Raw genomic sequence first — 27,877 nt, 5'->3', positions numbered from 1 at the left:
GGATCTAACATGGACAGTTTTTGTATTCCATTTTTTGTAGCATTCCATACGCTCTCTGTTGTAAGCAACTCAAATCTTTTGAGAAGTTATCTTAAAGCAGACAGACAAATTAATAAATAAATTCACCCACCCAATCCTCTTATGTTCAATTATAAGGCTATTGACATATGATTGAATTTTAAATTTGGGAGCTAGATATACAGTTACTGACTACTTGTTACTTGATTTAAATTGTTCTGACTCCAATGTGTGTGGAAATAATGGCATTATTTCTTTTTTAATATGGAAGTTATTTAGTTATGTGATAAACTCAGCTTTTCTGTTGTTGAGTCTATTTAAGAATAGAATATCTAATTTTATAGGTAATTTCCTATTTTTTGTCTTACCTCCATAAAATTTTTTACCTTTATGATGTATCATGGTTTTTAAAATTACTTGAAGTGTCAATGCAAGGTTCACAAAGATTTTTGACTCTACTTAAAATTCTATCATTGTAAAGTATGACAATAAGTGTAACAATGAAAAATGATAGTGTAACTTCCTATATTCTTTTTTGTTTGTTTTCTGATCACATTTGCTAATTAGTTTTGTAAATAATATTTTTAATTGTACCCACTACTGCCATGTTCCTTGGGATATGACTGTTTCATGCCTTTTATGTCATAAAGATTTTATAAAAAGAATTCAGATGAGTGTAATGGTGATTCATAAACCAAACTTACATGAGGTTAATTTTCCTTCATCATACTGGGCAAGGGGTGGATTGCATCCTCTCAGTGAATTTAAAACACAAAGGCAGAAAGATTGCATAATTAGTTCTGGGTTTATTTTGATGATTTTTTTTCAGTTGTAAAGTTTATATATTACTCTTTTAAACTAAAGAAACTTTCCCTTTTATAATTAATATATGGGGAGATACTTTGCAACTAGGTAAATAATGCTATTTCTCCTCAAACTTACCCACTAATTTTAGTATTCATTGATAATTTCCTTTCTCTATCTTTTTTTTCTGTGTTTATTAGTTGGCATTCTACTATAAGGAAGCACTTTCCTTATTTATTTAGCTATTATTTATTTATGACTATGGGCTTATGGACTCTTATATTATTCAGTAATTCAATATTATCATCATTTATTTCGATGCTCAAATTATTCTACTTTTGGCTAGTGGGAACCCAGTGGTTCTTTTGTGTCATTTTGATATACCCCTTCAGTTTTTGAGCAATCCTTTACTTTCTTGTGAAATAAGATGTTCCAGGCGCATCCTGTATTTTTCTCTGCCCCAGTCCTGAAATCAGCCATTTCTCCAAGCAGTTATATTTCCTTTTAATGGAGAATGGTGCCAAGATTTGAGTGCTAGGTGTGATCATTGCTACTGGCATGTTATTGTTTCCAGGCCCTTTCGGAGAAGGAAAAAGGATAGATAGATAGATAGATAGATAGATAGATAGATAGATAGATAGATAGATAGATGATACATACATACATACATACATACATACATACATACATAGATACATAGATAAACAGATCGATCTAACTATGAGTTCACGTATGGGAATATGATAGCTCCAATTCCAGTGCAACATTACAAGCTACATTATAGCTCAGCACTGTTCGGTGGATACAAATATGAGCCACATACGTAATGATAAACTTTCCAGTTGCCATGTTTAAAAAGTATAAAGAAATGATTGAAATTTATTTTAATAATATATTTATTTAACCCAATAGATCCAAAAATTTTACCATTCCAAAATATAATCTATATAAAAAGTATTGAGGTTTTTAACTTTTTTTTTTATACTAAGTCTTCCTAATCTAGTGTGTATTTAAGACTTGCAGCACATCCTCAATTTGGGCTAGCCTCATTTCATGGGTTCAAAAGTCACGTGTGGCTAATAGCTAACATGTTGGACAGCACAGTTTTTGTTTGCCTTTTTGTATTTGCTATCCCACTCCTCAACAGTGAGAAACCTGGCTCCCATTATTTTCAAAAGCTTTGAGTTTTGCTCAAGCCTAGAATACACAGCAGATAGCCTCAGAATGGCTTTTTTTCACATCACTTGAAAAAAAGCAAACTTACTAATTAAAGTTTAATGGTTGTTTTCAAAAACATACAGTGAAGGACACAAATCTTAGGTGTGCAATCAAGTGAGTTTGAATCAGATTCCTGTGTGATCCACAAATCTATCACTTTTATCATCCTCTTATGTTCTTTTCTGGTCAGTCCCCTGCCGCTTCCAGAGGCAACAACTTATGTGACTTTTTTCATCATGGAGTACATTTTCCTCTTCTAGAATTTCACATCAATGTAAACATAATATTGTCTTTTTGTGTATGTGTGTGTGTACGTGTGTGTGTTTGGCTTCTTTCTCAGTATGTCTGTGAGATTCATCTATGTTGTTGCATGTATCAGTAGTTTATTCCTTTTTATCAGTAAAGAATATTGCATTATATAAATACAATTTATTTATCCATTTCACTGTTAATAGATGTTTGAGTTGTTTCCAGTTTGGGCTAATATGAATAAAGCTGCTAAGAACATCGTTATTCTAGTTTCTGTGTAGACGTATGTTTTCATTTGTCTTGGGTGAATACCTAGGAGTGGACTTCCTAGGTCAGAGGACCGATTTAATAATTTTATATGGTTAAATAACATTAACATCTGATGTTATCCTATGCTGTAACAATTGACAATACTTTTAGCTACAGTTTGGTTTTAAAAGCTGATGAATGGCATTTATATTATTATGGCAATTTTTCATGCTGGGTCAAGTAACATCCCAGATAACATTTTCTACTTTCCAAGTCTGTTATCATTCTACTGTTTCCTCCTTTTGCACTCCCTCTCTCCTCACCTTCCTCCTAAGACTAGCTGATTCTTACTCATCCTTCAGGCCTTACCTCAGATTTCCTCCTCCTAGAAGCCTACTCTAACCTTCCCAGTCTGGGTGAGATGACCCTCTAAGAGTTCTTTCACTTCCTCCTGTCACTGATAGGTCAATCAGCATGTGACCACTGGTGTATGTGTCTGTCTTCTATCTTCTATTCTAAGCTCCTTAAGAACAAGAATTGCTTCCCGTTTTTCATAGCTTACCTGTTGCCAAAGCATGTTCACCTTAGTAGCCCCTCAGCAAATGTTGGTTGAATGAATAATTAAAAGTGAAGTAACTTACTCAAGGTCCGTTAAAGGTAGAACAAGAATTTGAGTTAAGTTTTGTTTTTAAATTCATTGTTTTTCTCTTAATTTTGTTGGTTAAGCATTTTGCTTAAGCTATCGCAAAAGTAAAAGATTTTTGGCACTTGGTTTAGATAAAGGGAGAAACTGGTAAATTCCTAGAGATTTGATGTGAGTGTTCCAGAGACAAATACTCAGGGCCAGAGGTGGTGTCGTTGGATTCCTGTGTGCGTACACAGTAGAACCTGTGGGCCCAGGACCTCAAGAGAGTCAGAGGAGCCAAGTCAGATAAAGGGGCAGAGTAGAACCTCTGGGGTTAGGGATCTCTGAGGACACTGGGCCCCTTCCCTGGGCCTGTTCCTCCAAATGAGAAGGACCGAGCACAGACCTCAGTCACAGCAACGGAAAGCAATACAATTTTACCCACAATATGTATTTGAAGTCACTTGGCCAGATTTCTCAGTATCCATGGTGACAGGCTGATCAACTAATTCCATGTCTGGATTATACTCGAGGGGAAAGAGCTGCAAAATGTATAGCAGTATTTATAGACAGACATGTGTAGACAATAGTACCATTGTCAGTTGCTGTTAAACAAAACAAACTTTATTGTTGTTTTTCTTCCACAGCCATTGTGCTAAGTGATATTTCAGGCTTTATTTTAAAAGCTGGGACAGTATAGTGTTCAGTATTCTTCAGTTCCTGTTGAGCTTAAAATGGAATTCTAGCCATTCAGAGTTGTAGAATAGGAAACAAACAAAACAAAAACTGAAAAAACAAACAAAACAAAACCAAAACCTCAAAATGCTAAACATGACCTCAAAGCTCCTAATCAATTCACATTGCATCATGTAACTTTTCTTTATCATATTTTTCTTAGACTGCAGTAGAGTGACATTAGTGAGAACGTTATTAATAGTAAACCCACTATTCCTGGGATCAACCCAGGATGTATGTATTTTTCCTCGGAGCCGCAGCACACACACTGTAGACAGATGGCCGGGAAGGCAAGATTTTTAAAAACTTCCATCTCTCTACCATGTTGATAGTAAATAACCACAGTTTTGATTATAGGACGGGTTTTTATCCTTCTTAAGAGTTAAAACCTCAACCTCTAGCCTTCCATTTGTTTTATTTTTCTCTGCTGTTTTGCCTTTTTCTTTTTCTGGTTCAGCTCAGTTCCCTAAGTCATGTTGATTATAAAATGGAATCTGATTTTATCTCTAGAATACATTTTATGATTATAAAATGTTTCACAATCCAGTATCCAAAGATTATGAATATAATGCAATCAATCCTCTATCGATCAGTGATACCAGGTAGGGTCACAGCATTAATCCAAAACAGCAAGTTACGTTCTTTAATTTTTAAAAAGAAAATTATTTTTCATCTCTCAAAATGGCAAATCACTTAAAACTATCATCAAATTGGTTGGTCACCTTTAGCATTGCAAGTTAATTTGCTGATTTTAAAAATCAGTTACCACAAAAGTACTGATGGAAATATCTGGCATCTTCGTAGTACTTTTCATCATTTTGCAGACATGAACTATGCTAGTTTAAGCCCTATCAATAGAGTTAGTACTATATTTATATTAATAAATATGCAGCATTAATATATATTAATTTTACAAATGCGTAAGGACCCTGTGCTTTCTGAGTAGGGACAAAATGTAGCTCAGAAGTTACCCTTTTCATTTGTACACATAGGCACCGCTTGGTTGGTCAGGGCTGGTCTATTTTCCCTTTTTATAGGCCATTTTCAAAAGGGAATTATGAGTTAGGAAACACAGAGGGAGCCGACGTAAGGTAGGCCCTAGCTTTGTCTGTAGTCAGATTAAGTGACATCGTCTCCCTTCATTGTTGGTGATTTGCTCCAGATGCCACAAAGAGGATATATTTTATAGGGCCTGGCTTCCATGAAGATCCAATTATGACTCTCCTCAAATTATAAGGACTGTTTTTGAATTGGTTTGTTTGTGCATCATTAGATGAGATGTCTGTCTGAAGATTTTATATGGAGGGGATAGAGATCCCCTATGTTTGAGCTCTTATTCCTCAGATACATATATATTTACAAATATCACATACTCCTCATTTGAAATTAATTGAAAAAAAATCCAGTATATTCTCTTTCAAGAAAGAAATAATTATGTTTAGATTTTATAAAAAAATGTCATTTCATCTACAGATATTTCAGTATGTATCTCTCAAAAAGGACTTTTTTAATTAAAACAACAACAACAACAAAACTTCTCATTATAGTTCTCATACCTGAAACATTAATAACATGAATTTAAAGTTGAAGTTGGGGAAATAGATTGGACTATATAGGTTATAATTATAACTAATAAATTGATATTACCTGGATGTTAAAGGAATTGCCAATGACAAGGCATGATTACAGTAATTTATGAAGAATGGATTTTCCAAATAATTGCTGAAATCCATTATTTGCTGAACCTGGTAATATTCTCTGTTGGGACTCTGGAATCAAAGAGAATATCTAAGTCAAAGTCACACGAATCATTTGATATCTGTACTAAGAAGCCAATGCAAAAATGGGAAGATACTTTTGAAAGAATTGTGAGGTAATGTCCAGCAAGGGTCTTCCTAACAATCATAAGTCCTTTATACCTTCATTTTATCAACCCTATTAATTCTCAAGTTTGAGTAAAACCCCACTGTACATTTTCAGCTCCATCCCTCACTTACTGAGTATTTCTGGAGCAATCCATTCTGTGCATTATTCATCTAATCTTTGCCAAACTCTTAATACGCGTTGCAGTCTTTTAATTTGGTTAAATTAGACCTCTATTTGATTTTTTATGAAATTTACCATTTTTTGTGATCCCTTTATCACCTCAGGTAGAAGACAGGGAGGGAAGTGAGGCACAGTCAGGTGAGTCCATGAGGTCCACTGGAGGGAAAAAGGGTAGAGTATGAAGCTGGAGGGCATCAGGGATCAGATACTAGTAGGGACCCATCATCATAACCTAGACAATGAGACTACAGTCATAACTTAAAACTCAGGACCAGATGGAGAACTGGATTAACAAATCAATAACTAAATTATTTGGAAAATCCTCAAATATTTGGAATTTAAACAATACATTCTATATAATTTATGGATGGAAGTAGCAACCACAAGAAATTTAGAAAATATTTTAAACTGAGTGAAAATGAGCATATGACATAGAAAAACTTGTGGGATGAAGCCAAAATTGTGTTTAGAGACAAATTTATAACACTAAGTGCTTTTATTAGACAAGAAGAAAGGTTTCAAGTCAATAATGTTAAGAAACTAGAAAAAGAAGAGTAAATTTAACTCAAAATATGCAGAAGGAAGGAAATAATGAAGGCAAGAGCAGAAATAAAGAGTAAACAGGAAACTAGAGGAAGTTAGTGAAATTAAAAACTTGTTCTTTGATAAATAAAATTGATAAAACTTTATACGGACTAAAGAGGAAGAGAGAGAGAGAGAGAGAGAGAGAGAGAGAGAGAGAGAGAAACATGATAATATCACAAATGAATAGGGGAACCTCACACTACAGATCCAACAAATTTAACTGTATTTCTTACACATTCAATGAGTTTATCCTTAATTTTGGTTTTAATCAGCACAAACATTTGAAGCATAATAAGGCTATGTTATGAACAACTTATATGAAATTGACAAATTCCTAAAGAGACAAAACCATAAAACTGACTCAAGAAGAAATGGAGTACATGAATAGCTCTATATCTAGAAAAAAAATTTATGATTATTTAGCTGGGTCCACACTAGATTTGTTTGGCTCCAAAGCCACTGAGCAATGAGATGGTCAAGGTTGTTCAACAAAAACTCTCTTACTATTCTATCTATTCACCTTAAAATGTTTCTGTGAGCCCATCCAACCAGTTTTCTGTACTGCTTGATTCTGAGGATAAGGTGATCCTAGTTCCTGATTCACAAATATACTTGGTTTTGTTCATGCAAGAAGAGTTAATTCTCACATAGGAACAGGATGAATCGTAGAAAACTTCGCAGAGGAAATAACATTTGATTTGTATAGTAAAGGATAAGGATTAGTGTACTGTGGAGAAAAGGTAAGAAAAGGTTTCCCACGTGGAATGCTATGCTAGAGCCTTCTTGATGGATTTCCAGAATGGCCGCCATTCATTGGAAAGGTTACAGAAATGGAAACTACAGCCTACAGTGCTTCATTTCTATACCTGGAAAGCTGTTGGAAGCCAAGATTAAGTAGAGACTCATTAAATGCTCAAGAAACATAATTTATTGGGAGAGAGTTTTATTTTCCTCTGACAATACAAATAAGCATTTGGTCAGAGCAAAGTGTTTGAGAAAGATTTTTTAAAAGTTATCAGAGGATTGAAGAAAAAATTCTGTCAAGAGTAAATGATTAGATTGGAGACCTAAAACAAAAGAGGAATAAATAAGTATTTTCTAAGTATTACAGAAGTGCAAATAGTGGGATTACCTGAGATCAGTACTAGAATTGGGTTAATTTAAAATTTTTATAAATGAGTGAAAACTTCGAATTGAAAAATGATAAGATATTTTTCCAGGTGGAAAATGCCACAGGGAATATCTGAGGCAATATCTCAGAGGCTGAATTAATGGACAGGAAAGTGGCAAATGAGCTTTATTCTGACAAATGCATGTTATTATGTGGTTATGTAAAAAACTTAAACTATGTTTATAAAATGAGTTTCAACATTCAGTCACACTTCTGAAAATAAATCAGGAATTATTGTAGGCTATTAATATTCTCCTGTTCATTTTAACTTTTTTTCAATTGTACTTGACATTCAATATTATTTTATATTGGTTTCAGGTATACGGTATTGTGGTTAGACCTATAATTTGTGAAGTGACCCTCCCCCTCATCCGATTAGTACCCACCTGGAATTATATATAGTTATTACAATATTATTGACTATATTCCCTATGTTGTACTTTACATACCTGTGACTATTTTGTTATTGTCAATTTGTACTTCTTAATTCCTTCACCTTTTTTACCCTTCCTCCAAACCCCCTCCCATCTGGTAACCATCATTTTGTTCTCTGTATTTGTGAATCTGTTTCTGTTTTGTTTGTTTATTTTGTTCTTTCGATTTCACATATAAGTGAGATCATATGACATTTGTCTTTCTCTATCTGACTTATTTTACCTAGCATGATACCCTCTGGATCCATCCATGTTGTCACAAATGGTAAGATTTCATTCTTTTTTATGGCATATCTCCTGTTTTTGAAAGGAAAATTAAATATAAAAGGAGAGAAAGCAAGAGAAAGAAAAATTTGTGTATGTGCTTGTGAAAATATTTTAATGTCATTGGAAATGTTCTTCAAGTTCCAACTGATGTTACCGGGCATTATAAACTGCCTAGAAATGACAGAGTGTTATATCATACAAAATTTCATTAAATTATAGAATGAACGAGTCATCATTTTAAGAAATCCAGCAAAGATTTTGAGTAGATGGCAGTGATGAGGCACAGGTTGTAATTTGTAATTACATCTGTGAGTATAGTCACATATTTCTTCTTCTTGATTTCATCCAGCATGAAATAATTATGTGTTCCAGATTGGAGTGCATTCAAAGATCTGTTTAAAAAGTTCATGCAGATTTACCACTTTGCTCTAAGAAAAATCTGCTCTTAATGTTATGCTCCCCTCTGGCATGCCATAAATGCACACCCTAGAGATCTGAAGAGCTAATAAGTAGAACAACTTAAGACTAGCTTCTCACAAATTGAACTGGAACACGTGTGAGATCCACATAGCAGTAATCAAATGTATACTTCCCCAAATCATGACACACATTTAAGCTTTGAGTATATCCTACTAACAAATTCAGATTTGATTCTCTCTGTGGGTTCTAATAATGCACTCTAAGAAATGAAAATGGCCTGATAATTTCAAGAAAACTAAGTAGAATATTAAAGGCTATTTAACCCACATCCCCCTCATGGAATGTGATAGCCGTACTTGTCCTTTGGTTTAGTCCTCATACACCTCAATGCAACATTTAGGTAAGCATAACAATTCTTTCTAGATTTTCTTTCAGCTCTTATTTTCAGCAGCCTGTACATTTATGAGGTTATAAAAAACATACTTGAAAATCGCTGTCATGGCTGCTTCTTAAGATAGATTCATGCTTAGGCCAGGTGGTAAAAACAGTGAATGTTCATGAGTAAGGCTGAGGCACAAAGAGATTAAATCGTGAAAGCAAATACAGGTGATAAAATTCTTCCTTCTCCTTGCTCTGAATTCTAAGGGGATCACGATTCAGTTGCCCTACCCCTTCCTGCAGGTCCCTTCACTGTCATGTACCGAAGAAGTCTGTGTTCCCTTAGCTGAGGAAACTTCTTGAGGAAAGAGTCTGAGTGGCTTTGGTCTCATAGGAAACAAAGGCTGAATTTATCAAGTACAAGAGCACAAAAGTTCCGTAGGCACACACTAAATGCTTTTTAGTTCAATGGCTTAAGTCAGGTAGTTTCTAAAGAATCTCAGGTTTGGTCCTTTATACAAACCCATAAAAAGTCTTTGATTCTGACTGAGTGAGTGGTCTTGTTCTGGGCAGAGAAAGAATCTGTGAAGTGAATCGTTCATATTTCCGACTTCACTCTTTACATACTCAATTGTCTGTAATGAAAGAGCTCAGCAGAGAGCGTCCAGCTGAGGTACGGTAGGGGATAAGCATCTGGAATAGGGGAATGTGCCCAGGGCGTGGAGTGACAACTCCTGTGAGTCCTGGCTCAGCTATGTGACCTGGAGAAGTTCTCTGAACCAGTCTACTCTTGCTCATTTGGAGATAGTAGTAGTAACAACAACAGCAAGCCTACTCATGTCATAGTTTTCCATCGTGAAGATGGAAAGGATTGTGTTTGAAAATACTTTGTAATCGGTAAAGCACCCTAATGGTTCATTATTCTGATTGTTTCTTGTGTTTTATAACAATGCTCATGTCATTGTTGTAGCTCTAGTCAGTTTTCAACTACCCTCAGGACGGATCCTGAAGTGTTTGAAGTGGACAATGACTGGCATTTTGTCACCCCCACCCTTTTCTCTAATGCACTGTAGTCCACAAGTACACAGTGCAACACCCTCGGCAGGTGTCCAATCAGTTTCAAGAGCTGGAGCGGGGTTTCTGTTTTGCGTCCTCCAGCACTAATGCAAGCTCAGGTTCCCCTTGGGCTCTCAGGTCCTGCCTTCTATTGCATCTCTTAAGATATACATAAGCAGTTAAGTATTTAAGGATTTAGTTATCTGATTTTTGCTTGATCTTCAGAAACCATCTGTAGACTGAATTTTGAACATAGGTTCTGAGATGGAGATTTGCATGAAGGATGTTAATTGGGGAGAGCTCTAAGGAATACCTATTAGGGAGAGAGGGAAAAGAGGAGTCAGCATCCATTCAAAGGAGATGAAAGAAGACTTGAGCTGTGATGCATTGGCAACAGAGGCCTCTGCAGATCCCCTGCAGAATTCTAGAGCTGTGATGGCTCTTCCTGAATTGAGAGAAGAGTGCAGGGCCTTTATACCCCCACAGCAGTCACCAGATGCAGGCTGCTGAAGGACCGAAAGGCAGCTCCTTTGACTCAGGGCAATTCCTGGGGAGGGAGTCAGCTCTGAGTCATCAGCAAGCAACTGTCCCAACAGCAGAGGGAAGGAGAGGCTCAGGCTACAGGGGCATCTGGGCAGCACACTATGTATCCACGATGGACTCTCAGAGGCAGTGAAATGTCAGGCACTGAAGGTAGTATTTTAAGAAAGGAGGCCCCTGTTTTGTTTCTCTGCAATGGTTCTCTACCTTGGAAAGGCAGATAATGTTATGGAGAATGCCATGCATATAAGGTCGGGGGTAGTAAGCAGGAAAGAAGGAGAGAATGTTCACCTGCTCCCTCTCCTTCATGTATCCCTCTTCTTTCCATTCTATGACTGGATTACCGAAGCTTTTGCAAAAAGAGCTCAGGGGGCTCAGACTTGTCAGCCAGTTGGACTCAGACTGGTCAGCCACCTGAGGATATGCCTGATGGGCAATCTCTTCCTCTCCCTCTTTCTCTCCTTTTCCCTCTCCCCAAAGAATATGTCTTGTCCATTCGCTGGAAAATTAAAGTAATACGTCCCTCTGAATGGCTGACTTGATGTAAAATCCATAGCTCAGGTACGTTCTATATTATACCTGAAATGATGAAATGATAAAGTAACAAAAATAATGTTTTCCCCCGTCTCTTCTCTCTCTCACATTGTGTACATGTGTATATGTTTATTTAGCTAGAAAACTTTAATAACTTGTTTTTGCTTTGCCAGAAACAGCCTCTAATCTTTCTGGTAGAAAGTGGTGAATTTTTCTCTCACAGCTGGCATGGGCTTCAACTATAATAGAGTAGTTAACTTTTCACTTGTTCTAAGATTTTGAATAGGAATATTCAGTGCTCAGTTGTGAAACATCATAGTCTAAACTCAAAAAAGTTTGTCTTTAATTGTTTATAGGATTTTTCCATTATACCTAACGTTGAAGCTGGTAAACTTACCCAAAGGCTTAAGACCCTTCATGCTGGTTTTTAATGGGGGCCATCAGAAGAGAACGCTGTTACCTAAATCATTACTCCTCCTGGTGAAAATGTTTGGCTTTAGTGCCTTCCAATTAGAGAAGGACCCTAATCTTTACCACGAGCTTCAAGGTCGGGAGCAGAAACAAAGTAGAGACAAGGACATCAATCCTTATCTTGGTGGGGGGGTGGGTAAGGATCTGCCCTCTCTCATCTCCCAAGGGTCTTGCCAAAGACCTTTCTTCCACAGGTTATATGAGTTTGGTCTCTGACATGCCCAGCACACAGCCTGTGATTGATTTTATGTGTATATATATATATATATATATATATATATATATATATATATATGTATGTATGTATATATGTATATGTATGTATATCACACACACACACAGTGCCAAAAAAATATATACACATTTTAAGAAAGGGAAAAAACGATAAAAATTGTAATAATATACACCGATAACAAAAGATGAATACAAGTCACGTTTGACTTCTGCAATTACAAGAGGAGCTCAAAGTGGTTACCATCAGCGTCCAGGCACTTCTGATTACGGCGAACTACTTGTACACATTCTTTTGGCACCCCCAGTGTGTGTGTGTGTGTGTGTGTGTGTGTGTGTGAGTGTGTGTGTATAAAACAGTACCAGGTTTTATAAAATGTAGTCAGGTTGTCCAAATGAAAACAGGTAAGAGTGTTTGTGCAGGTTAAGGTCTTTACTCAAGGCATTGAGTTACTGAAAGATTAGCTTTACACTGAAATACTAAATGGCTGTAGAAGAAATCTGAGAAACACCATTTAATTGTATTAAAGACTTGAAGAGACAGGAACTGACTCATAAGAAAAGAAAGTATTGAGGAAAAAGGTCAGTTAACTGAAGGCGTAGAGGCATGTTAAGATCCGTACTGGAAAGAAAAGGGGGAACTAGAAATGTGTTAGTTTTTACTGTAGTCAGGTTTTTTTTTTACTCTTTCTTACTTACACCAATGGTATACAGATGGTTAAATATTGCACTCAGATAATTTCAGTAACTGACTAGCCAGCGTAGCTTTCTGAACTGTGACCATAGGAAGAAGATAAATGTATTCCAATTATGTCATTATTTAGTAAAATATTACAACAAAATCTTTTGTGACAACATGATACATTAGTCAATATAGAACAATAAGAGGAAAACACTCGCTGAATAAAAGAAGCCACTGGCAGTTCACTCCATGTCAGGGAAAACCCAATAAACTAGACCAGGAAGAGTAATTTTATTCAGCACAAAGTGCCGTAGGCATTAGCTGACAAGTTAGGACGCAAAGACAGAGGGCTGTGAAATATTATTTCTCCCATATAGTTGTTATTCTTATAACAACCTTGTGAATTAAGGTCATTGTTGTGATGAGAAAACTCCTGTGTCACTGACAGTGTTGTACAGAGTTCAACCAACAATCTACAAGTATGCCAAAAACGTGGTATTTTTGAAAGGGGAAATCTCCAGAACAGAGCCTGGCTGTCTTACCAGAGGGCTCACAACAGAATGAGTCAGCCAGGTACTGGTTTTTAGTATCCTGAACTTAATGGTTTTTGTCTTCCCTTTTGATCCATTGCCCATGATTATCCTCTCAGCACCAAGAGAAATGCTTTAACCTCCCTCATTCCTCTCTTTTCTTTCAAGTTCAACTCAAGCCTTGTCACCTTGCCCGACCACTACATCCCACATCTTACCTCTTCCATCTTTTATAACCCACAGTCCTTATTGTCTATATTTTTTAGTGTATTTGAAAAATATCATATATTGCCAAGAAGTTCATCTTGATTTTTAAGATATATTTGTCTTTTTTTAAATAGAAGAAATAGGGATTTACTTGTACTCTAAAACTGTTTTTATACTTTTTCTGTTTTAATACTTCTAATATAATGCTGAACTCAAAACAGGCAGTCAGCAAATACGTGGTAGTGAATGAATGAATGAATGAAATAGTGTGTTTGTTAGGAGTTGCCAAATTGTTCATAACAATTACCTGATAACAGTGACTTAAAAAAGATAGAGGTTTATTTTCTTTCACATAAATAAAATCTGCAACTAGGTGTGTCATGCGGGGTGTCCGGCGGGGCGGCCTGCGGGGTCTCTGCTCCCGCTCCCCACATAAGAACGCAGGACATGGTGAGGCCAAAAAGGAACACCTACGGAGCCATAGGTAGGGAAGTCATACCACTATGGTCTCACTGGAGGCTGAGTTTACACGACGTGCGACCTGCTGTCCGCTTTGCTGCCAACCGACCAACTCTCCTCGACTCTCCTTACTCTCCTTCAGTCTCCTCCTTCATTCTCCTCGGCTCCCCTCCGTAGCCGTGGCAGTTATATCAGTGGCCAATGGCTTAATGGCTACAGCTGATGGCCAACCAGCCACAGCTGACGGCCATCCACTATCTGAGCCAGCACCTCTCCACATGAGGCCGAGAGCCTGGAAACTGCTTTCTGGGGCTCTGTCCCCACAAGATGGTCCAGTGCTACGTCATAATTATTTTCAGTGCTCCCAGGCTCCTTCTAGGTTTTTGTTCCACAACCCTTTAGCCTGCAATCTTTTTTGAATGTTTCCTCACAGTTGTAAAATTTCTGCTGAAGCCTCAGCTGTCTTACCTCAGGTAAAGGCATGAAGAGGGAAGAAAGGGGAAAGACCAAAAGGAGCACACCTCCCAGGTAAGTCAACTCTCTTTACTGAGGTTTCTGGGACATCTATGAAGATGACTACTGCATGTATCTCATTGATTACATCTGTTTGTAAGACAATCAGAGAAAGGTGATCTTTCACTATGTGTATTGTCATGTTAATGAAATTGAATTCTGTTAGTAAGGAAGAAGGATGTGGAGGAGGCAGTTACCAATTTCTGCCATAGCAGCAAAGTTGCTTCCTGATTGGGATTCAATCTCTTGCTGTACCTGAAAGATTAGACTTCTCCTAATGTAATGCATCTATGCGGGGGTGGAGTGGGGTGGGCGTGGGGGTGGACTAACAATCAATGCTCTGGAATTTAGACAAGGAAGTATGAAAAGAGTGATGTTGATGGAACCGATGAGTCAAGGATCTGGAGATGTCAAGGCAGGAGAAGTAGGGTGTTAGGGGAATAAAGTAAGGCTGAAGGAACTGGAGCTCTAGGTGATGCTGAAAAGCAGGCATTGTGGTAAAGGCATGAAAGTGCTAGAAAGATAGGCAGCTGTGGTCTAAGGATGGAATATGGGATTTAAAATTCCAGAGGCTTGGCTATTCCAGAGAGTAAACAGACTTCAGGTCCTGGTTTTCAAAGGAGAGTGGAGCTGAAAGTCGTTAGAGTAGATTAGAGCTGAGATGTATAAGCTGTTATGGTATACAAGGAGATCTAGTGAATGAGCTTCACATATTTTTTAGCTGTGCTAAACACAAATGGATTTTCTTTTTGTTGTAAAAACAATATAACTACGTTTTGGAAAATAGAGAGGTAGAATCTTCACATTCCCACACAACTCGTCTCTGGATTGGTGTATTACTTTCCATACGTGGATAATTGTAACCATAGTTTACTTATGATCATCTTTGCTTTTATTCTAACTTAACATTTAACATTATGATATTAGCATGTTTGATGTTGTAACATAGCTATTACAATTAATCAATGAGTTCTTAATAAATGTTTCATATTACAATTTCGTGATACTCCTGATCACATATCAAGGCCATGTTTCTAAAGACTCATTAACACAGCACTCACCATTAAAAACAGGCTCAAGATTCTGCGTGTGTGTTTTGATTTTTGCAAATTTTATTACATCTTTCGTTCTAAACTTGAACAATAAGAATTTTTCTTCGTGTGTCTTTGGATCCATTCTTGCCAGAGAAAACTTGCAGGGGTTCAGCAATAAGGTAAAATAAATGTTCACTCCACGAAAGCATCCAGTCCTTCTGCAAAGTTAAATCTTTTCCAATCCAGGAGAACACCAGAGATGCCCTTTGTCTCCAGGTAGAAAAATGAGAACCAATGAAAGCATGTAACTTTCTTATGTTGTATCTAGGGTAGGAATATGTAGAGGATCTTCATAGTACACTTTTGAAGGGAAGCCCTGAGTCTGATGGTGGAGGAAGACGCATCTAATGTAATCCTTGCCCTTACTAGATACAGACCTTGATTTGTACTTGGAACCAATTTATATTGATATCCCTAACTTCAAATTGTTGAGGAATGGCAGTTGGCAAAGGGAAGAGTGATATTTGCAACATCAAGACGAGAGAAATCAGAATACTATGGGACTCTAACAGTAAGACAAAAATGAGTCATGTCCCTCTTCATTTCTGATAATTTGGTTGAAGTTTCACAATCCTCTTTGGTTTCACAGAAATGAGGATCTTCATATGTGATCTGGAGCATCCCAAAATTGTCATTTGGAGCACTTATCAAGAACCCATTAACTAATTCTAATAGCTATGCTACAGTGTGGAAAATGCTTACATTATAATGTTACGTTAAAATAGAAGGGTAGATGATCACATGTAAGATATGGTTATAGTCACGTGCAGCATGTGGAAGGCAATACACCAGTTCAGACATGAGTTATGTAGGTGGTGGGCATGTGAAGATTCTTCCTCTCTATACACCAAAATGCAGTTGTATTGTTTTTGCAGCAAAAAGATTTGTACCCTCAGATCTTGACATTGCTTCCTCCTGACTTACGTGCCAACAAGCTCCCCACCAAAGCTCAATACACCCATTTTTTGGGGTCACCTAACATTGCTGTATAAAATCACACAGCCCTGTGGATGGAACCTCTATAGAAGTAAGCTTTCCATTGTCAGCCAGGCTTAAAGCCGCTTACTAACCTTGACACTTTCCCCTGGCCTTTTCTCCCTCTCATTTCCCACAGTGGCTGGTCCAAGCACTTGCTACTTCTTGCTCAGCCTCTGACACGTGTATACGTGTTCTGTCCTGGGTCCCTTCCCTTCTCCCTGTGTTCATTCTCCTGCTTTAACTACCGTTTGCTGAATATTTACCTCCAAATCTCACCCATCCCCTGACTCCACATATGCATATTGTGCTGGGTACCTGTGCTCTTGGATGTCACACCGGCATTGCAGGATCAAAGTCATGCTATTTTATAAACTTTAAAGCTTTCTTGTTATAGGTCCTTCATTTCAGTATTTCTAATGCCATCTATCAAGCCACCAATGCTGAAATCTAGGATGGTCATTTACCGTTCCTTTCCTTTCCCCTCTCCCCCATCGTAAGCATATAAGCATATTCTATAAATTCTATCCCTTCATTTTCTTTCAACTCTATTCCTCCTCCTCATACTCTTCCTTGCTGTGTCAGTCACTCCCCCATCATAAGTGACAGTGGTCTCATAACTGGTCTTCCTAATTCCCGAGTCGCTTCCTCCAAGCCACCCTCTTCTCTCTCACCAACTTATAAAATACAATTTTTCATATTACTTGGTCTTCTTGAAGCTTTTCAGTAAGCTCCCTCATCACTTTGCAGAAAAAGTTCATATCTTTAATTTGGCAAACAAAGCCCTTTGTGATTTGAACTCACTCTGACCTTTCTAGCATCATCTCTTGCCCCTGCCAGCCTCTTGCACTCAGCCATGAAACAAATATGTCAACAAACACGCCCATGTTTTACACACACCCCTCCCCCCATGCTGCTCCACAGCTCTTCCACTTTCTAATCATCTGTTGATCTTCTACTAATTAATCTACCTCCTTGACCTCTAAGCAAAGTCAGGGACTTTCTCCTCCTTCTTCCTGTGGTTCTTTGATCATCCTGCTATTCCCATTCTCTTTATATTTTACTGTAGGGGTTTGTATTTCTATCACCTGAACTAGACTATGAGTCCCTTGAAGGCAGGGACCAGATTTCCATTTTTTTTTTTTGTCTCCCTAGTGTCTGATATAAATTAGTTGTCTAGGATTTTTCTTTTTTTAAAGCAAAGTTTCTTTGACTAGTTTCCCTATAGCATCCATTGTTGTGCTTCTTTCCCTTCCACCTCATTGAACAAATTCTCAACACCATGTAACTCCACTCCTTTACTTCCCCTTCGTTTTTCCAACTCCGGGCAATAGGATTCCTATTCTCTCCACTTCCAAGAGGCACTTTTGGAAAGGTGAGCAATGACTCACATATTACCAAACCCCATAAACACTTTTCAGCAGTTGAATTATCTAAAATAGTTCATGCCTTTGACACTGGGGACTACAGTTTTCATTGTAAAGTTCTCTCTGTCTGTCTGTCTGTCTGTCTGTCTGTCTGTCTCTCTCCCATCCCCCCCCCCCACACACACACACACTGCCCTCTCTATCTGGGGACTCCTCTTCCCTCTCTAACCTCCTTTGTCTTCCTTTGTAAGTTCATCTCTGCTTGCCCTTCCCTAAGGTTTGGTCCTCGGTCCATTGCTCTTATTTTTCATTCTCTGTAGAAAACTTCCAAATGTCATTTTATCCCTATGGTTTTAAGTACCACCTACATTCTAGTAAATCTCCGAGCTATATCCAGCCTTCACCTCTCATGTGCACTTCAGATTTAAATACTCAACTGCTCAGTGGAAATATAAACTCACATATTTCATAATTTCCTTGAACACAAGTGCAAACCTAAATTCAACACCTACTCTCCAGCCTTTCTTCATCATGGTCAACTCCACCATCGCCACACTGGAGGCTCCTTCTGAACTTCTTATGTTAGAGAGTGACACCACCCAGGCCCAGTCAGCTACTAGGTATCTTAATGTCTTCTGTCTTCTTTGTTCCTCCACAACCGACACACATGTCTTCAGCATGGCACCATACCCAACATCCTCCCACTAAGTAGAAAGAGATTTCGAAGCACAAATTCCACCCTGTTTTTCCTTATTTTAAACCGTTGAAAGGCTTTCTGTCCTCTAGGATTCAGCAAACATCCTGTAGCTGGGCACAGTAGGCTCACTGTGACCTGGTCCCTAGCTCCGTCTCCATTGTACCTCTTGCCCCTCTCCCTGCTTTGCATTTCCATGTCGTAAGAACCTTGTACTATTTGTGGTTCCACTTCATTTCTTTGTTTTATCTGTGGTAGTCTCTGCCTAGAATGCTCTTTAGCTCTTATTCACCTTGATAATCCCAATCATCACCCAAAGCTGCTCTCAGTATCCCTTTCTTCAGGATGTTTCTTCCAATTCTCTGGGCCTGGTAGTTAGGGACCCAGTTCTGGAGTCATCCTTTTTAGGTTCAAACCCTACTCCATTAGCTGAGTCATCTTGGGCACGTTACCAAACCCCTCCAATCATGAGTTCCCCCAACTGAAAAATGGGTATAAACGTAGAATTTAATTGACACAGTTGTTGGAGAATTAAAGGAGATTCACCGTACTTGCCATATGATAAAAGCTCAATGAATACCTTATAATGTGGCTCGTTCTTCTGCGCTGTTTTATCCATTCTTCTATCACCAGAGCCAGGCGGTGCTTTGCATAATGTTGGTACTCAGCACAGTTGTAGAATTGAATGAAACTGAACACATTAACAAATGGGCTAGAGAATATTTATGTATGGTGACACATTAAGAACCTACAAATGAGCCAAACAGAACCAGAGCCTCCGTTAAATGGTTTATTTAGATAAGTGCCAACATTCTATTGTAGAAAGAGGTTGCTGTATTCAGCGTGCTGTGGAGCACTGCTCAGGCCCAGCTTTCGGGATGGAAGCACTCGCTCCTTCAGCTGCTGAGAGTTTGACGGCAGACTTCTTGCAGCCAAGTAGCCCTTCTCAGGGGACCCCACTGGGCTGGAAAGAGCTACTTTGTCCAGTGTGTTGCCTCCACCTGCATCTAAAGACTGGTGGGTGCAGGGGACTAATGTCTGACCTTGCTCCACGTTGGGACAATTTGGCCATCCCAGCTCCTGAGTTTGCCGTAGGACCAACTGGATGAGGCTGTGCCGTGACGCCACTGCAGCCCAATTGCTTCCTCTGCCCATGCCTACTTCCTGCACATCTGTACAGATGTTGACCCCAAGAGGGCACCCTGTAGCACCCTGTGGGCAAATTTCTGTTTTAGAATTTGTTCCCTAGAGATGCCAACCTGCAACATTTTGTGAAGGATGAGAGTCCAGTAAATTACATTTTAGATACAATGTGTATGAGATGTACATGAATGACTGGCACCAAAATGGAAGAAGAGATGATGACTATTTTTGAGGGGTGATGGGATTTTGAGGGGTACCAAAGAATAGAAGTGGCAGTTTATAGCAACTTTAATCCCTGGCTTACCCTGTACCTTGAATACTGTCAATTGTGAGTCCTTTAGGTTCTGTGCCCACACACGTGTATTTTCCATCACTCGTGTCCTACTGGAAAATGCAAACAAGGAAAATGAAAGAAATCGAGGAGGCTCCTCCCTATGGCATGCTCTTGGGGAAATTGTTAAACCCTGTATTGTGATCATATATCCCCTGGCAGGCAGTGATTAAGTACCGGGCTGCGTTTTTATTAATAAAAAAAGGGCAGTAACATTAGAAACAATATATTACCTGTCCATATTATGTTAGAATTTCACTTGAAAATGATTTGTTCTAGAGAAAAATCCATTGAATAACTTAAGCTAAGAGGTTTTAGTTATTAAACTTGCCACAAGGGTCTAGCTTAGCTTAAATTAATTCTTAGTATGGATGGCCAGGAAAGGTTGTTTTTTTAAACTATAGGCTATATCCTAGTTCCTCTATGAATTACAAAGGAAGCAGAAATACATTTTCGTACATAAAATACATATGCATAAAAATTAAACAATGTAGAATTATAAATTAAAAAGTGGCAATGCTCCACCATCCCACTCCTGCAGTGTGTCTCCTCTGAAAGAGTCACCATGATGAAGTTTGGTGTATAGCTGGGAGAATGTGCATACTATATCTCACATATATTTATATTTATAATAAAACTGGAAGTAATACAAAAAACATGGATAGTGAATCTAACAGTCACATTTCTTAAACTAATGTAGATAGATATGAAAACATCTATTCTCTCACTCATCCTTCTGTTCATTTGAATCTCTTATGTATAGAACACAGAAGCCTCAGTTATTGCTAGAATATTGACAGTTTTCTTTTTGCTTCTTTTAACAAAACAACTTCCTGTGAGAACACCAGTGGAACTGTGCGATTCTTTGGAAATTTAACTTCTTTTGAAAGTGGTGATATCTCATCACTTTGAAGGACTTCTTATTTTCCCCTTTTAATATTTTGAATTTCCCTATTCATGTCTCACCTAGATTTGCTGCTTTCATTAGTTCATACCACTTTCGATTAATAACAGAGAATTAGAAAGTTTCTGCTTCTTAGAACATTGCTAGTATTTCTTTTTCAATTTGTTTGTATCTATCATAACTTGTGCTCTCTTCCATCACAATACTGACTGCATTTTTTGTATAAATGACCGCAAAAGGCCTCAGTCATTACTGCAAAAATGATTAAGAAAGAACTCCAGATTTTGAGGTTCATAAACCATACAATATACTACTGTTGAAAATACCTGTTTCCTTGAAAATTCTAAAACGGAAAGTTTGAACATCAAACATTAGAAATCATCCAATCTCATTTTATTGAAGATGACTTTTTAACACAGCAGAATAATCTACTATGCAAATAAAATGTGTCAGAACTATGAATGGCTTAAATTCAAATGCACTTAGAGACAAGAATCTAGACAGATAAATCTGGATAAATCGGTTAACATTTTGGTGACAAGACTGATCCCTTTGCATTAAGAAAACAAATGTTATTGCTGCTTTTGAACATTCTCAGTAGACTGGACAGAAACTAGCCAGTCTTCAATAATGCCAGTTATGTGAAGAAATTTTTTTTTTTTTTAAAAAGGGTTAGCCATAGCTGGAATTTTTTATTTCAGTCATCAATTTAAATTTTTCAGGTTTAAAATAAAAATAATATGGTTCTTAATTATAGATAGCCACTGTTTTTCCTCTAAGAAACAAAGGGCTAATTTATATTCACGTTTCCTTTGTCATAAAACATAATGAACACCAAATTGTGATATCTGCAGCACTGACTATAAACAGAACACTTTTCTAGTGTCTTATGGGTCATTTGCAAGTCTTTAAATCCTTCTTTGGAATTAGGCTCGTCATTAAAACTCCTCTTTAGAACGAGTGGGATCTCACTTCAAAGACCAGCATTCTTAGGACTGCTGAAATGCATTGCTTTTTATCTGCCCTGGAAAAACTGCTGTAATGCCAACCAACAACTAAAGGCTGCAGCTATGATAACAACTTAAATTTAAAGTGAATCTGTAAAATACAACTGAAAAACATCAACATGCTGTAAACTTAATGTACAACATGGTGGAACTCTGAAGCGGGAAAAATAAAAAGCTGCGATGAGTCAGAAGAATTAGTGTCTCTGAGATCGTAGAATTAACAAACAACCATGAAAACAACCTTGTACGTCATGCATCCTACAGGCGCAGAATTTGAATCTTAAAATAATCATTGTTAAAGCGATGGGAATGATAGTTAGGGAGGAGGGTAGAGATCTGCAGAATAAACTACAGATTTTCCAATTGCCACCATACTTTTGTAACCAGACACCATCTGAATTTTTTTCCCTTGGCTATTATAATACGCATACTTGAGCCAGTCAAGCACGAACTTTCATACAGTAAATGTTTTGAATGCAGTGGCCATTTAACCTTGCCTGTTATTTACTCATAGCTAAGGCACTTGACCATGCCCGATTAAATGGAGAACATTCCCCACTGTAACTATCAGCACAGCCGCTGCCTGGGACAACCCACAACGAATCCGGCCACAGCTGCCCTAGGTATCCAAGCCTGGAAAAATGGTGATTTTACAATATTCTGCTAAAACTTCCTGGCACCTGTGATGTTAAAATCTCAGAACACAGTAAGTACTTCTAAAACAGTGCTGGCAAGCAGCTAATAAATTCTTCAGGATTACTACCAGAGACCGATGCAGATGAATTTAATCCCCTTGATGTTTGGCAGAAATTAGAGCCAATGAATTTCATATGCAAGTCTTCTGTTGCAATTGTCTTTTGCAAATATTGCGATACTCTTGCATTGTCAACATTATTGGAAAGCTGCTTTCTGACTATATTGAACATATTTCCCTGCACAGCATCTGTACACTTAGAATTTTGAAGAGTGCCTTAATTAACTTTGAAGATTCTGAACTTTTTCCTTCATAAAATTTTGATTTTAGGAAACAAACAAAAATGTTTGCATACATATGTGTGTGTGTCACTTCTAGTATCTTTTGAAATAGACAGTCAACTTTTATTTTTGCCAGGAGGTTATTGGAAGTTTTTTCCTGCTGTCTTGAAAAAGATACGCTCACCACATGATTTTTATAAGAGAGCAAGAGATTAGGAGTTTTTAGACTGTCTATTCAATACCAAAGTATTCACAAGATGATGAGAAATATGTTCTCATAGTAAATATTTTCTGTTACTTTTTTTTATAGCCAAATGTTTCAGTAATATATTTCAAATTCTGGAGTCACTCCCACTCATATGAAGTCTAAATATATATTTCTCAAGTCTTTAGTTCGTTAACACATTGACAGATTATATTTATGTAATTTGATGCATTGCACTTTCCACGGGTAGCAAGCAAAGGATTCAGAAAAGGAGGAGTTAGGTTTTGTGAAGCCGTTGTCCTGATGCAGTATGGTTTTGAATTTAGTCTAGGGCTCTGCCTTTGAACTAGAGAGGGGGATATTTTCGGTTTTGTAATGTGGCTTGAAGTGAAGGCAGAACATGTCCCTTTTCTACCATCATATTAAAAAAAATATATCTTTGATGACAGCAGTTTTAGGATTGCTTGATTTGTTCAGGTTAAATTTCTTAATCCAGGTTCAGAGGGACAAGAGATTATATTATCTGGAAAGGACAATGGAAAGCTCCGAGACAAGGTTTTTCCCCAGAGTGTGTGTAAATACTGTACCCAATAAAATACTCATGTAGGGGTATTTTAGCCAAGTTTCATTAGGCATTACATTTCTTGGTTGGAATGCATAATGCAGTGCTCAGTGGGCTTGCAGCAGCGTGGATGGCTTCATTTGAGCTCATGGGGGGATTATCTGGAAGCCTCAGCATACCAAGGTTAGACTCTAGATAAGAAGCAGCATTGCCTGGAATTATTTTATTTGCATCAGTGAAGCCATATGAAGGAGCTTTGAAAAATTTAGGATGCCGACAGTGGTCTCTTCTTCACTCCACTCTTCTTTTTCTTTTGCTTTCATCTTCATTTTTTTTTTTTAAAGCATAAATTCTTCCCTACAGCAATCAAGGAAATGGTAAACAGTCTCCACCACTTACTAACTTTTTCACTGCTACCGGCAATGCACTTGGGGATGTTTCAAAAGGACTTGGGGCAGAGCTCTCTGTGTGCTTTCCAACATGAATTCCTCAGCACACACTTTCCGTGGGACAGTCCTGAAAAATCTGATGGGAGCAGTCTCCCTACAGAGTGACACCTTGTCCCACCCAGTTAATTAAAGACTGGAAATTATTTCCTCTCGAGCTGATAGGACAGTGCCCTAACCAGGGGGTTTGCCCAGAAGTTGGCACTCAGGCCAGGTAGGGTCCATCCGTGTGGCTCATATTCTCTGACATTATTTAATACATTCTTCAAGTGCTTGCTGTTAAAGCGTTGGACTGCTTTTCTTTCCAGTTACTGATATCAAGAATCATTGGACTAATCCAATATAATTTGGAGAATAAAACTAGATGTGGAGAAATATCAGTACTCTATAGAACATTTTCTTAAATTCTTACTTTTTCTGGAAGGTGAGTCATAATAAATCATATCCTAAAAGGGAAAATAGCATTTAAAAATGAAGCAGGAAAGCAATGTTCCCAATTTAAGAAGACAAGTGAAAAGGATTATTTTTTTTTCTCCAAAGTGAGAATTAAGGGCAGTAGAGCTAATGCATCCATTTAGTTTATTTCAGTTCCTATCCGTTCAACCAGTATTTACTGAGCAACCACTTGTGCTGGCATCGAATGAGGTGCTGGAGGTATGAAGATGAAGAAGACACTGTCTCCTCGTTCAAATAACTCAGGGTCTGAGCAGTCTCAGAAGCACACGATGGATACGCTCCAAAATATGGCAAGGATCTGATTGAATTGTTCTCAGGGTGCTCTGGGAACCCAGAGGAGGGGCTCTGAGTTTAGCCTGGGGTTGGGGAATTGGAAAAGAGGAAGTGTGGTTGGGGAAACTAGCAGACGATTCAGGCAGAAGGGACAACATGAGCTAAGATGGGAAGACACAGAATAGGACGTGCTAATGGGAGAGCTATGAACAGCCGTGGACCATGAGTAGCTGTGAGGTGGGGAATGGTAGAGGATGAGGCTAGAGAGACAGGTCCACTCAGTCACTGAGGGCCTCCTATGCTGGGCTGAGGCGCCTGGACTTCAGTCTATTGCTGATGGAGAGAAACTGGAAAGGACTGAATGGTAAGAACTGTGAAGGGTTTGAGATTTTAACCTTGCAAGCCAACAAGTTAGCTTGCTACAGTTTCATGAATATCTGGACATAAGACACCTGGGTGAGACAAAAGACTTTGTTATTCATGGCACAGCAGGCAGCATGAGATTCAAGTTCTTATCAGCTCTCCTTGCCCTCTTAAGTTCCATGGGGGAAGCAGGAAGGAGGGCGCAGGTGGATGTTGTGTGCAAAGTGGGTTTGCATCGCTGCCAAGAAACCCCAAGCTTCAGATTCCCCAATATTTTATAGGAGAGATGCATGCAAACATGCCCTGGAAGGAGATATGATCTTTATTATACTGGACAGCAAACAAATCTGCTCTCTGTCCTGGAGGGAGACACTATATCTTCCAAGGATGTTTGCTATACAAATATTCTTGAAAAGACAATCTGGACAAAAACTGTCAGTACCTCTGCTCACAAGATGTGCAGATTTGTTAGAGACCCATGAAGAATTGTCTCCCAATATTGTAACAAATGTGTGTTTTAAATGTATCACTCTGAGGATAGGTGAAAGATGGGTTTAGGACATTATTGCAATAGTCCAGGTGAAAGATGATGAGACCCCAAGTATGAGAGGTGGTAGGGAGTTGAGAAATATATAGGAGGAGAAAATAGCCAGCTTTTGCCTTGAGAGAGAGAGAGAGAGAGAGAGAGAGAGAGAGAGAGAGAGAGAGAGAGAGAGAGAGAGCTAAAACGGGCCCGGAAAGGGACAGATAGCAAATATTTTAGGCTTTGTGGGCCATACGTCCTCTATTGCACTCAGCTCTGTCATTGTATTGTGAGTAGACATCAACAATACATAAACGAATGGGCATGGCTATGTGCCAATAAAACTGTTTACGAAAACAGGGCTATGGACGATAGTTTTCCAATGCCAGACCTAGAATAAACTCTAGGTTTTTTCTGTCTTTTCTGGCTAGATAAATGGAAATACTAATAATTGAGAGAAGATATTTAGCCAGTTTTTTTAAATTAATTTATTTAGGTGTGTGTTAGCGAGTGGGGAGATGAGTTTTTGAAAGTTTTGAATTAGGAAAGTAAGAAATATCCAGGTATAGATGTCACTAGGCAGCTGGATATACACATTTGAGGTTTAAGAAAAGGTCAGTGTTAGAAGTAATGATTTAGAAGTTCTAAGCATACAGGTGGAAGTTAAAACCTTGTAAGTGAATATCATTATTCAATGAGAACATGAAGAGTTGGTAGAGGGGTGGGCCAAAGACAAAACCCTAGGAAGCACCAACATTTAAGGACCAGGTTTAAGTTAGGAGGTACTTCGAAACTTTAGATGTAACGTCTTATTGTGTGTATGTGTGTGTGTGTGTGTGTGTGTGTGTGTGTGTGTAAAGAAGGGATTAGAGCATGCATTTCAATGTTGAAACAAAACAACACTCCCCAAGACCTTCAACTCTGAACCCCCCAAACTCTATAAGTCATTCATTCTTCATCAGAATAATAATAAAAAACTTCTAAGAAATTAAGAGGCAAACTCATACTTTTTTCTCCTTTCAATTTGTGATTTTGAGAGTAAAGTTAATTGAGAAGGACCTTAATTAGTCATAGCGAAATCCAGACTACTTCCATTAGAATCTAATTTTTCATTTCATCTGGAAAAGGCACAGAGGTGGATTTGTTCCACTCTTCTCTTCTGAATAGAAGCATGGCTGCAGTTATTAGTTATTCATTTCTTTGGTCAGTCGCCTAGCAAATATTTGCTGAGCACCTACAATGTGCATAGTTAGGTACTGTGGAGGATAGAAAGATGAACAAGACACAGCTTGCCTGTGTTTAAACAAAATAATGGTAACACCAAGCAGAATATGATCAGTGTCTAAAGAGGTGGTCACTAAGGCCATAGTGGTATTATTGGTGTGTTTTCTCTGCTACTGTTTGTAATTATGTTTAGAATCTTTCAGAAAAACCATGAACCCATGCTTTTGAATCAGAGTGGTGTAGGGGTGCAGGAAGGGGAAACTGTAAATAAAGCCACATGATTGCATGTGCTGTGTCAGAACAATTTGGAGTAGGAAGGATGAAATTCAGTCAACACTATTGCCATCTCTTTGAGTTACAACAAAAGTTCTCTTTGGTAGCATGTTAACTATATTCATATTTCAAGAGTAGAAAATGCCTGCTTTAAAAAAGGAAATGTAAAATGTGATAAAGATAATGATTGTGTTTACATACTCAAAATGAGTTTGACTTTAGTTCAAACAACTTTTTAAATTTATATGACAAGAATTTAAAATATTTGAAAATATTTTTAAAATTAAAAATTCTTTTGAATTGGTTTAGAGTTATGTAAAAAACAAACAAAAAGCAACATTCTTTCTTGCTTGCTTTAGCTCCAAAATAGAAAAATGTAATATTTAGGAGATAGGGTAAATTATGTTGGCACAGGGTTTTATTTTATTTTATTTCATTATCAGTCCAAAACTAGCACCAAATCAATAGTTAGTTTCTTAATGTCACGATCATATATCTACATTTGAATCTGAAACAAATCCATATATTTCCTTTCTTGAGTTATTACTCTTTAGATCAGATATAATGTATTGTTTATACAAAGCAGTGAAAATTTGTTTGCTATGAGTACGTTCTTTGGCCATTTACTGTTAACCTTACA

The 27,877-nt window shown here is 37.8% G+C and overlaps 1 protein-coding gene across 3 annotated transcripts in view; it reads left to right on the top strand.

Moving 5' to 3' along the window:
- Positions 1 to 27,877, top strand: part of LMNTD1 (lamin tail domain containing 1) — a 300,013-nt gene that overhangs the window by 21,167 nt on the left and 250,969 nt on the right. For 2 of the 3 annotated variants that reach the window (XM_081060660.1, XM_081060661.1), the window contains exon 1: positions 22,533 to 22,643. The exons of the other annotated variant lie outside the window; for it this stretch is intronic. The gene's annotated coding sequence lies outside the window, so the exon portion shown is untranslated. Of the gene's footprint in view, positions 1 to 22,532; positions 22,644 to 27,877 lie in introns of those variants that run through there. 3 annotated transcript variants of the gene reach the window in all.

The sequence above is a fragment of the Rhinolophus hipposideros genome (assembly GCF_964194185.1).
Source record: "Rhinolophus hipposideros genome assembly, chromosome: 9".
NCBI lineage: Eukaryota > Metazoa > Chordata > Mammalia > Chiroptera > Rhinolophidae > Rhinolophus > Rhinolophus hipposideros.
Note: the sequence above shows the minus strand (reverse complement) of the source record. Positions and strands in the feature narration are given on the sequence as shown.